The following is a 13,741-nucleotide window of genomic DNA, read 5'->3' as shown; positions in this document are numbered from 1 at the left end:
CTGCCTCCGGTATCCGGGGAATTTCAAGGATACGTCCCTGAAATGTTCATTTCACGCTTGATAAATCCCAATCCCAACCAATGTTAGGAAAGTAGAGGGATCTGCTCATGGCGGCCTTCTGCGATTGGCCGGAATCCACGCATTTGTAGCTTTGGTTTACTTGAGGTGATTGTAGCCGTATTGGTGCGCTTGGGACGGAAACAATTCAGTTCTGACGGGATACTTTTTATATTTGCACTAACATGCAATTTTGAGGACAAGCTTTCGGGTTCCCCTTCTTCAGGGTCCCAGCAGGACTTCTTCACAAAGTTTTATGTTAGGGGAGAAAAAAAACAGAAAAAAAACAAAACAGAAAGAAACACACAAATGTGCACAACAATGGCCATAAAACTAGAGTTGGACTAGAGGCCAGGGGCGGACTGGCCATATGGAAACTCGGGCGCTGCCCGGGGTCAGTAGGGGGCCCCGTGAGATGCCCCTGGTACCTTTTTCATAGACTTTTTTGAGTTTGGGCAAGGACACAGGGGCCCCATGATCCCCTATTGCCCGGGGGCCCCATGAGTTGTCAGTCTGCCCCTGGATAAGACACAGCAAAAAAAAGTATCACATCAGTACTCAATTGTTTCTGTAGCTTTCTTTTAGAAACAATGGCGTTCTGTCCGGGATACTTCTTCATACAATTTCCAGGACCATCTTTCAGGGTCTGTCCCCTTCTTCAGGGTCTGTCTCCCTCTTCAGGGTCTGTCCCCTTCTTCAGGGTCTGTCCCCCTCTTCAGGGTCTGTCCCCCTCTTCAGGGTCTGTCCCCCTCTTCAGGGTCTGTCCCCCTCTTCAGGGTCTGTCCCCTTCTTCAGGGTCTGTCCCCCTCTTCAGGGTCTGTCTCCCTCTTCAGGGTCTGTCCCCTTCTTCAGGGTCTGTCTCCCTCTTCAGGTCTGTCCCCTTCTTTAGGGTCTGTCTCCCTCTTCAGGGTCTGTCCCCTTCTTCAGGGTCTGTCTCCCTCTTCAGGGTCTGTCCCCCTCTTCAGGGTCTGTTCCCTTCTTCAGGGTCTGTCTCCCTCTTCAGGGTCTGTCTCCCTCTTCAGGGTCTGTTCCCTTCTTCAGGGTCTGTCCCCCTCTTCAGGGTCTGTCCCCTTCTTCAGGGTCTGTCCCCCTCTTCAGGGTCTGTCCCCTTCTTCAGGGTCTGTCCCCCTCTTCAGGGTCTGTCCCCCTCTTCAGGGTCTGTTCCCTTCTTCAGGGTCTGTCCCCCTCTTCAGGGTCTGTTCCCTTCTTCAGGGTCTGTCCCCCTCTTCAGGGTCTGTCCCCTTCTTCAGGGTCTGTCCCCCTCTTCAGGGTCTGTCCCCTTCTTCAGGGTCTGTCCCCCTCTTCAGAATCTGTCCCCCTCTTCAGGGTCTGTCCCCCTCTTCAGGGTCTGTCCCCCTCTTCAGGGTCTGTCCCCTTCTTCAGGGTCTGTCCCCCTCTTCAGGGTCTGTCCCCTTCTTCAGGGTCTGTCCCCTTCTTCAGGGTCTGTCCCCCTCTTCAGAATCTGTCCCCCTCTTCAGGGTCTGTCCCCCTCTTCAGGGTCTGTCCCCCTCTTCAGGGTCTGTCCCCTTCTTCAGGGTCTGTCCCCCTCTTCAGGGTCTGTCCCCCTCTTCAGGGTCTGTCCCCTTCTTCAGGGTCTGTCCCCTTCTTCAGGGTCTGTCCCCCTCTTCAGGGTCTGTCCCCTTCTTCAGGGTCTGTCCCCCTCTTCAGGGTCTGTCCCCCTCTTCAGGGTCTGTCCCCTTCTTCAGGGTCTGTCCCCCTTTTCAGGGTCCAAGAAAACAAAACAAGTACCCCGGACTGGACGCCATCATTTCTATCACACTAATGCGGCTATAATCACCTACTTTGTTATTTTGTTTCTACTTTTAAATGTTACTTTTTGTATTGTTTGTTTGTTTGTTTGTTTGTTTGTTTGTTTGTTTGCCAAAACAAAACAAATGTTGCCTGTGGTAAAGGAGCAGCCGATGTTTCAGTGGCCTCCGGTGAGCTCGGGGGTGTCAGAGCCCCCCCGCGGTAGAATAAAAAGGGTTTCGGAATCCGTTTTGGTGAATTTGCCGCCATGTATTGCTGAGATCTGACAGTTTAGGTTCGCGGCGTTCAGCTACAGTGTTGAGTTCTAAGTATCTGTCTGCTGTAGTTGGCAACATGCTAAAACTGTTTCCAGGGACAAATTGCTGCGGAATTGAGGCACCGAAGCAGCGGAGTCTCCGGCGACCGCGACTCGCCACCATCGCGCCGTATTTTACAAAATCGATTACAAGAATATTTTGTTGTGATTCCTTTTCTAGTAGAGCGGAACACAACCGGGTTCAGCCCGGGTTCACATGTATGTGGTGAACATGTGATCCGACTCGGCACATTGCGCCGGGATTTCGGGGAGCCGTTAACTTAAAACACAAAGCCGTTGCGGTTCGCATGAACGGGGTGCGATTATCATGCGGTGCGGAAATCACACAGAAACCGCTGCAAATTCGGCACCACATTGGTGTGATTCCAGGTTTAAAGGGGCAAAGCGCTTTCAGCCCGTGTTCACATACATGCGGTGCGGTAAATCCCATGTGATTCAAAAAAGAACTGCACTGCATTCCCTGCATCACATGCGACTTGTGTGCGGTGCAATGGGAGTCGTACATTTTGTATGGCCCTAATCACACTAGAATCGGATCGCACGGGTACTCACACCTATGAGATCCGGGTACTCACACCTTTGTGATCCGGGTACTCACACCTATGTGATCCGGGTACTCACACCTATGTGATCCGGGTACTCACACCTATGAGATCCGGGTACTCACACCTATGAGATCCGGGTACTCACACCTATGTGATCGGGGTACTCGCACCTATGAAATCCGGGTACTCACATCTTTGTGATCCGGGTACTCACACCTTTGTGATCCGGGTACTCACACCTATGTGATCCGGGTACTCACACCTATGCGATCCGGGTACTCACACCTATGTGATCCGGGTACTCACACCTTTGAGATCCGGGTACTCACACCTATGAGATCCGGGTACTCACACCTATGCGATCCGGGTACTCACACCTATGCGATCCGGGTACTCACACCTATGCGATCCGGGTACTCACACCTATGCGATCCGGGTACTCACACCTATGCGATCCGGGTACTCACACCTTTGTGATCCGGGTACTCACACCTATGTGATCCGGGTACTCACACCTTTGTGATCCGGGTACTCACACCTTTGTGATCCGGGTACTCACACCTATGCGATCCGGGTACTCACACCTATGCGATCCGGGTACTCACACCTATGCGATCCGGGTACTCACACCTTTGTGATCCGGGTACTCGCACCTATGACATCCGGGTACTCACACCTATGTGATCCGGGTACTCACACCTTTGTGATCCGGGTACTCACACCTTTGTGATCCGGGTACTCACACCTATGCGATCCGGGTACTCACACCTATGAAATCCGGGTACTCACATCTTTGTGATCCGGGTACTCACACCTTTGTGATCGGGGTACTCGCACCTATGAAATCCGGGTACTCACACCTTTGTGATCCGGGTACTCACACCTTTGTGATCCGGGTACTCACACCTATGTGATCCGGGTACTCACACCTATGCGATCCGGGTACTCACACCTATGCGATCCGGGTACTCACACCTTTGAGATCCGGGTACTCACACCTATGAGATCCGGGTACTCACACCTATGCGATCCGGGTACTCACACCTTTGTGATCCGGGTACTCACACCTATGCGATCCGGGTACTCACACCTATGCGATCCGGGTACTCACACCTTTGAGATCCGGGTACTCACACCTATGAGATCCGGGTACTCACACCTATGCGATCCGGGTACTCACACCTATGCGATCCGGGTACTCACACCTATGCGATCCGGGTACTCACACCTATGCGATCCGGGTACTCACACCTATGCGATCCGGGTACTCACACCTTTGTGATCCGGGTACTCACACCTATGTGATCCGGGTACTCACACCTATGCGATCCGGGTACTCACACCTATGCGATCCGGGTACTCACACCTATGCGATCCGGGTACTCACACCTATGCGATCCGGGTACTCGCACCTTTGTGATCCGGGTACTCGCACCTTTGTGATCCGGGTACTCACACCTATGTGATCCGGGTACTCACACCTTTGTGATCCGGGTACTCACACCTATGTGATCCGGGTACTCACACCTATGTGATCCGGGTACTCACACCTATGCGATCCGGGTACTCACACCTATGCGATCCGGGTACTCACACCTATGCGATCCGGGTACTCACACCTATGTGATCCGGGTACTCACACCTATGCGATCCGGGTACTCACACCTATGACATCCGGGTACTCACACCTATGCGATCCGGGTACTCACACCTTTGTGATCCGGGTACTCGCACCTATGTGATCCGGGTACTCGCACCTATGCGATCCGGGTACTCGCACCTATGCGATCCGGGTACTCGCACCTATGCGATCCGGGTACTCACACCTATGCGATCCGGATACTCACACCTATGACATCCGGGTACTCACACCTATGTGATCCGGGTACTCACACCTTTGTGATCCGGGTACTCACACCTTTGTGATCCGGGTACTCACACCTATGCGATCCGGGTACTCACACCTATGAAATCCGGGTACTCACACCTTTGTGATCCGGGTACTCACACCTTTGTGATCCGGGTACTCACACCTTTGTGATCCGGGTACTCACACCTATGTGATCCGGGTACTCACACCTATGTGATCCGGGTACTCACATCTATGTGACCGGATTCTGCACATCGCACCCCCTTTTCCAGACCGCTTTCGGGGTGTTGCTAACTTAACATACACACCCGCAGCGGTTCGCATGAACGGGGTGCGATTATGATGTGGTGCGGAATTCGCACAGAAACCACTGCCAATTCTGCACCTCATCAGAGAGAACCCGGGATGAGATCCACCGTCTTCACTTCCAGTGTTGCAGCATTATAAAACGGTTTCCAGAGACACATGGCTGCTGCTAAGAGGCACCAAAGCTGCTCGCTCTCCGATGAACGCGGCTCGCCACCAAATTTACATTTCTGTTGCGATGCGTTTCAGAACTGGACGCACCCGGGATTGGATACGCTGTCAATGTTTCTCTCTTGGTGTAGTATGCAAACAGTTTCCAGAAACACATAACTGCTGAAAAGAGACACCAAAGCTGCAGGTCCTCTGCTATACATACCGATCACTGTCATACCCCCCACACTCCTCTCCTGTACATACCGATCACTGTCATACCCCCCACACTCCTCTCCTGTACATACCGATCACTGTCATACCCCCCACTCTCCTCTCCTGTACATACCGATCACTGTCACACCCCCCACACTCCTCTCCTGTACATACCGATCACTGTCATACCCCCCACACTCCTCTCTTGTACATACCGATCACTGTCACACCCCCCACACTCCTCTCCTGTACATACCGATCACTGTCATACCCCCCACACTCCTCTCCTGTACATACCGATCACTGTCATACCCCCCACACTCCTCTCCTGTACATACCGATCACTGTCATACCCCCCACACTCCTCTCCTGTACATACCGATCACTGTCACCCCCCACACTCCTCTCTTGTACATACCGATCACTGTCACACCCCCCACACTCCTCTCTTGTACATACCGATCACTGTCATACCCCCCACACTCCTCTCTTGTACATACCGATCACTGTCACACCCCCCACACTCCTCTCCTGTACATACCGATCACTGTCATACCCCCCACACTCCTCTCCTGTACATACCGATCACTGTCACACCCCCCACACTCCTCTCCTGTACATACCGATCACTGTCACACCCCCCACACTCCTCTCCTGTACATACCGATCACTGTCATACCCCCCACACTCCTCTCCTGTACATACCGATCACTGTCATACCCCCCACACTCCTCTCCTGTACATACCGATCACTGTCACACCCCCCACACTCCTCTCCTGTACATACCGATCACTGTCACACCTCCACACTCCTCTCCTGTACATACCGATCACTATCATACCTCCACACTCCTCTCCTGTACATACCGATCACTGTCATACCCCCACACTCCTCTCCTGTACATACCGATCACTGTCATACCCCCACACTCCTCTCCTGTACATACCGATCACTGTCATACCTCCACACTCCTCTCCTGTACATACCGATCACTGTCACACCCCCCACACTCCTCTCCTGTACATACCGATCACTGACACACCCCCCACATTCCTCTCCAGTATATACCGATCACTGTCACACCCCCCCAACTCCTCTCCTGTACATACCGATCACTGTCATACCCTCCACACTCCTCTCCTGTACATACCGATCACTGTCATACCTCCACACTCCTCTCCTGTACATACCGATCACTGTCATACCCCCACACTCCTCTCCTGTACATACCGATCACTGTCACACCTCCACACTCCTCTCCTGTACATACCGATCACTGTCACACCCCCCACACTCCTCTCCTGTACATACCGATCACTGTCACACCTCCACACTCCTCTCCTGTACATACCGATCACTGTCACACCCCCCACACTCCTCTCCTGTACATACCGATCACTGTCATACCCCCCACACTCCTCTCCTGTACATACCGATCACTGTCATACCCTCCACACTCCTCTCCTGTACATACCGATCACTGTCATACCTCCACACTCCTCTCCTGTACATACCGATCACTGTCACACCCCCCACACTCCTCTCCTGTACATACCGATCACTGTCACACCCCCCACATTCCTCTCCAGTACATACCGATCACTGTCACACCCCCCCCCTCTCCTCTCCTGTACATACCGATCACTGTCATACCCTCCACACTCCTCTCCTGTACATACCGATCACTGCCACACCCCCACATTCCTCTCCAGTACATACCGATCACTGTCATACCCCCCACACTCCTCTTCTGTACATACCGATCACTGTCATACCCTCCTCACTTCTCTCCTGTACATACCGATCACTGTCACACCCCCCACACTCCTCTCCTGTACATACCGATCACTCTCATACCCCAACACTCCTCTCCTGTACATACCGATCACTGTCACACCTCCACAATCCTCTCCTGTACATACCGATCACTGTCATACCCCCCACATTCCTCTCCTGTACATACCGATCACTGTCATACCCCCCACTCTCCTCTCCTGTACATACCGATCACTGTCATACCCCCCACACTCCTCTCCTGTACATACCGATCACTGTCATACCCCCCACACTCCTCTTCTGTACATACCGATCACTGTCATACCTCCACACTCCTCTCCTGTACATACCGATCACTGTCATACCTCCGTACTCCTCTCCTGTACATACCGATCACTGTCACACCTCCACACTCCTCTCCTGTACACACCGATCACTGTCATACCCTCCACACTCCTCTCCTGTACATACCGATCACTGTCATACCCCCCACACTCCTCTCCTGTACATACCGATCACTGTTATACCTCCACACTCCTCTCCTGTACATACCGATCACTGTCATACCCCCCACTCTCCTCTCCTGTACATACCAATCACTGTCACACCTCCACACTCCTCTTCTGTACATACCGATCACTGTCATACCCCCCACTCTCCTCTCCTGTACATACCGATCACTGTCACACCTCCACACTCCTCTCCTGTACATACCGATCACTGTCACACACCCCACACTCCTCTCCTGTACATACCGATCACTGTCATACCCCCCACAATCCTCTCCTGTACATACCGATCACTGTCACACCTCCACACTCCTCTTCTGTACATACCGATCACTGTCACACCCCCCACACTCCTCTCCTGTACATACCGATCACTGTCATACCTCCCACACTCCTCTCCTGTACATACCGATCACTGTCATACCCCCCACACTCCTCTCCTGTACATACCGATCACTGTCATACCCCCCACACTCCTCTCCTGTACATACCGATCACTGTCATACCTCCACACTCCTCTCCTGTACATACCGATCACTGTCATACCCCCCATACTCCTCTCCTGTACATACCGATCACTGTCATACCCCCCATACTCCTCTCCTGTACATACCGATCACTGTCACACCCCCCACACTCCTCTCCTGTACATACCGATCTCTGTCACACCCCCCACACTCCTCTCCTGTACATACCGATCACTGTCATACCTCCACACTCCTCTCCTATACATACCGATCACTGTCACACCTCCACACTCCTCTCCTGTACACACCGATCACTGTCATACCCCCCCCACTCCTCTCCTGTACACACCGATCACTGTCATACCCCCCACACTCCTCTCCTGTACATACCGATCACTGTCACACCCCCCACACCCCTCTCCTGTACATACCGATCACTGTCACACCCTCCACACTCCTCTCCTGTACATACCGATCACTGTCATACCTCCACACTCCTCTCCTGTACATACCGATCACTGTCATACCTCCACACTCCTCTCCTGTACATACCGATCACTGTCATACCTCCACACTCCTCTCCTGTACACACCGATCACTGTCACACCCCCCACACTCCTCTCCTGTACATACCGATCACTATCATACCCCCCACACTCCTCTCCTGTACATACCGATCACTGTTATACCTTCACACTCCTCTCCTGTACATACCGATCACTGTCATACCTCCACACTCCTCTCCTGTACATACCGATCACTGTCATACCTCCACACTCCTCTCCTGTACATACCGATCACTGTCACACACCCCACACTCCTCTCCTGTACATACCGATCACTGTCACACACCCCACACTCCTCTCCTGTACATACCGATCACTGTCACACACCCCACACTCCTCTCCTGTACATACCGATCACTGTCATACCCCCCACACTCCTCTCCTGTACATACCGATCACTGTCATACCCCCCCCAATTCCTCTCCTGTACATACCGATCACTGTCATACCCCCCACACTCCTCTCCTGTACATACCGATCACTGTCATACCTCCACACTCCTCTCCTGTACATACCGATCACTGTCACACACCCCACACTCCTCTCCTGTACATACCGATCACTGTCACACCTCCACACTCCTCTCCTGTACATACCGATCACTGTCACACCTCCACACTCCTCTCCTGTACATACCGATCACTGTCATACCCCCCACACTCCTCTCCTGTACATACCGATCACTGTCATACCTCCACACTCCTCTCCTGTACATACCGATCACTGTCATACCCCCCACACTCCTCTTCTGTACATACCGATCACTGTCATACCCTCCTCACTTCTCTCCTGTACATACCGATCACTGTCACACCCCCCACACTCCTCTCCTGTACATACCGATCACTGTCACACCTCCACAATCCTCTCCTGTACATACCGATCACTGTCATACCCCCCACATTCCTCTCCTGTACATACCGATCACTGTCATACCCCCCACTCTCCTCTCCTGTACATACCGATCACTGTCATACCCCCCACACTCCTCTCCTGTACATACCGATCACTGTCATACCCCCCACACTCCTCTCCTGTACATACCGATCACTGTCATACCTCCACACTCCTCTCCTGTACATACCGATCACTGTCATACCTCCGTACTCCTCTCCTGTACATACCGATCACTGTCATACCCCCCACACTCCTCTCCTGTACATACCGATCACTGTCATACCCCCCACACTCCTCTCCTGTACATACCGATCACTGTCATACCTCCACACTCCTCTCCTGTACATACCGATCACTGTCATACCCCCCACTCTCCTCTCCTGTACATACCGATCACTGTCACACCTCCACACTCCTCTTCTGTACATACCGATCACTGTCATACCCCCCACTCTCCTCTCCTGTACATACCGATCACTGTCACACCTCCACACTCCTCTCCTGTACATACCGATCACTGTCACACACCCCACACTCCTCTCCTGTACATACCGATCACTGTCATACCCCCCACACTCCTCTCCTGTACATACCGATCACTGTCACACCTCCACACTCCTCTTCTGTACATACCGATCACTGTCACACCCCCCACACTCCTCTCCTGTACATACCGATCACTGTCATACCTCCCACACTCCTCTCCTGTACATACCGATCACTGTCATACCCCCCACACTCCTCTCCTGTACATACCGATCACTGTCACACCTCCACACTCCTCTTCTGTACATACCGATCACTGTCACACCCCCCACACTCCTCTCCTGTACATACCGATCACTGTCATACCCCCCACACTGCTCTCCTGTACATACCGATCACTGTCATACCTCCACACTCCTCTCCTGTACATACCGATCACTGTCATACCTCCACACTCCTCTCCTGTACATACCGATCACTGTCATACCCCCCACACTCCTCTCCTGTACATACCGATCACTGTCATACCTCCACACTCCTCTCCTGTACATACCGATCACTGTCATACCTCCACACTCCTCTCCTGTACAAACTGATCACTGTCATACCTCCACACTCCTCTCCTGTACATACCGATCACTGTCACACCTCCCACACTCCTCTCCTGTACATACCGATCACTGTCACACCCCCCACACTCCTCTCCTGTACATACCGATCACTGTCACACCCTCTTTCTGGTCTATATATGGAGTGGAGAGGAGTGTCCTCTGTGGGTATACGCTCTGTTGTCCAGTTCCTGTCTCCTGCACTCCGTATCGGTTGGGTGGAGGGGGACAATGGACGGCGTTGTGTTGTGGGAGTGGCACGTGGAGCGGGCGCTGGGTGCGGATCCTGGCACCGGCAGTGTCTTCTGGTAATTACAAGTTCTATAGGAGACGGAGAGTCCAGACAAAGGAGCTCAGTGTGCCGGGCTGGGGGGGGCCAGGGGGGGCCGTGCTGGGGGGGCCATGGGACTAGAAGCATTGGTCTTGTTCTGGTCCTTGGGTCATCTGCGTGCATTGTACCGGCCACCAATCAGTAATTTTCAATGCAACAGGGGGGGGGGGGGACATCCAATGAAGGGGTGAAACTAGATGCAGTTGAGATAGATCACCAGATCCCACTGCATCAGTGGTCTCCCTTCCCTTGCTGCACATGAATAGTTACAAAGTTAGTCTGGCTGAAAAAAGAGTCAAAAGTCTATCCAGTGCAACCATTAATACATAAGGGGGGGGGATATGATCTCCATGTATAATACATTAGGGGGGGGATATGATCTCCATGTATAATACATAAGGGGGGGAATATGATCTCCATGTATAATACATAAGGGGGGGATATGATCTCCATGTATAATACATAAGGGGGGGATATGATCTCCATGTATAATACATAAGGGGGGGATATGATCTCCATGTATAATACATAAGGGGGGGATATGATCTCCATGTATAATACATAAGGGGGGATATGATCTCCATGTACAATACATAAGGGGGATATGATCACCATGTATAATACATAAGGGGGATATGATCTCCGTGTATAATACATAAGGGGGGATATGATCTCCGTGTATAATACATAAGGGGGGATATGATCTCCATGTATAATACATAAGGGGGGATATGATCACCATGTATAATACATAAGGGGGAAATGATCTCCATGTATAATACATAAGGGGGGGATATGATCACCATGTATAATACATAAGGGGGGATATGATCTCCATGTATAATACATAAGGGGGGATATGATCTCCATGTATAATACATAAGGGGGGATATGATCTCCATGTATAATACATAAGGGGGGATATGATCTCCATGTATAATACATAAGGGGGGATATGATCACCATGTATAATACATAAGGGGGGATATGATCTCCATGTATAATACATAAGGGGGGATGTGATCTCCATGTATAATACATAAGGGGGGATGTGATCTCCATGTATAATACATAAGGGGGGATGTGATCTCCATGTATAATACATAAGGGGGGATATGATCTCCATGTATAATACATAAGGGGGGGATATGTTCTCCATGTATAATACATAAGGGGGGGATATGATCTCCATGTATAATACATAAGGGGGGATGTGATCTCCATGTATAATACATAAGGGGGGGTATGATCTCCATGTATAATACATAAGGGGGGATATGATCTCCATGTATAATACATAAGGGGGGATATGATCTCCATGTATAATACATAAGGGGGGGATATGATCTCCATGTATAATACATAAGGGGGGATATGATCTCCATGTATAATACATAAGGGGGGATATGATCTCCATGTATAATACATAAGGGGGGATATGATCTCCATGTATAATACATAAGGGGGGATATGATCTCCATGTATAATACATAAGGGGGGATATGATCTCCATGTACAATACATAAGGGGGGATATGATCTCCATGTACAATACATAAGGGGGGATATGATCTCCATGTATAATACATAAGGGGGGCGGGTATGATCTCCATGTATAATACATAAGGGGGGATATGATCACCATGTATAATACATAAGGGGGCGGGTATGATCTCCATGTATAATACATAAGGGGGGGATATGATCTCCATGTATAATACATAAGGGGGGATATGATCTCCATGTATAATACATAGAGGGGGATATGATCTTCATGTATAATACATAAGGGGGGGATATGATCTCCATGTATAATACATAAGGGGGGGATATGATCTCGATGTATAATACATAAGGGGGGATATGATCTCCATGTATAATACATAAGGGGGATATGATCACCATGTATAATACATAAGGGGGATATGATCTCCGTGTATAATACATAAGGGGGGATATGATCTCCGTGTATAATACATAAGGGGGGATATGATCACCATGTATAATACATAAGGGGGGAAATGATCTCCATGTATAATACATAAGGGGGGATATGATCACCATGTATAATACATAAGGGGGGATGTGATCTCCATGTATAATACATAAGGGGGGATGTGATCTCCATGTATAATACATAAGGGGGGATGTGATCTCCATGTATAATACATAAGGGGGGATATGATCTCCATGTATAATACATAAGGGGGGGATATGATCTCCATGTATAATACATAAGGGGGGATATGATCACCATGTATAATACATAAGGGGGGATATGATCACCATGTATAATACATAAGGGGGGAAATGATCTCCATGTATAATACATAAGGGGGGATATGATCACCATGTATAATACATAAGGGGGGATGTGATCTCCATGTATAATACATAAGGGGGGATGTGATCTCCATGTATAATACATAAGGGGGGATGTGATCTCCATGTATAATACATAAGGGGGGATATGATCTCCATGTATAATACATAAGGGGGGGATATGATCTCCATGTATAATACATAAGGGGGGATATGATCTCCATGTATAATACATAAGGGGGGATATGATCTCCATGTATAATACATAAGGGGGGATATGATCTCCATGTATAATACATAAGGGGGGATATGATCTCCATGTATAATACATAAGGGGGGATATGATCTCCATGTACAATACATAAGGGGGATATGATCTCCATGTACAATACATAAGGGGGGATATGATCTCCATGTACAATACATAAGGGGGGATATGATCTCCATGTATAATACATAAGGGGGGCGGGTATGATCTCCATGTATAATACATAAGGGGGGATATGATCACCATGTATAATACATAAGGGGGCGGGTATGATCTCCATG

General features: G+C 50.2%; 1 protein-coding gene across 2 annotated transcripts in view; it reads left to right on the top strand.

Annotated features, from left to right (window-relative positions):
• The window catches only part of LOC149430717 (serine/threonine-protein kinase LMTK1-like), a 71,989-nt gene that overhangs the window by 27,149 nt on the left and 31,099 nt on the right, over nt 1-13,741 (top strand). The gene's annotated exons all lie outside the window — the stretch shown is intronic.

This window comes from Staurois parvus, unplaced genomic scaffold (assembly GCF_062004578.1).
Source record: "Staurois parvus isolate SC_StPar_1 unplaced genomic scaffold, SC_StPar_1.0 ptg002501l, whole genome shotgun sequence".
In the NCBI taxonomy this organism is placed as follows: domain Eukaryota; kingdom Metazoa; phylum Chordata; class Amphibia; order Anura; family Ranidae; genus Staurois; species Staurois parvus.
This window is presented reverse-complemented; position numbering and strand designations above follow the sequence as displayed.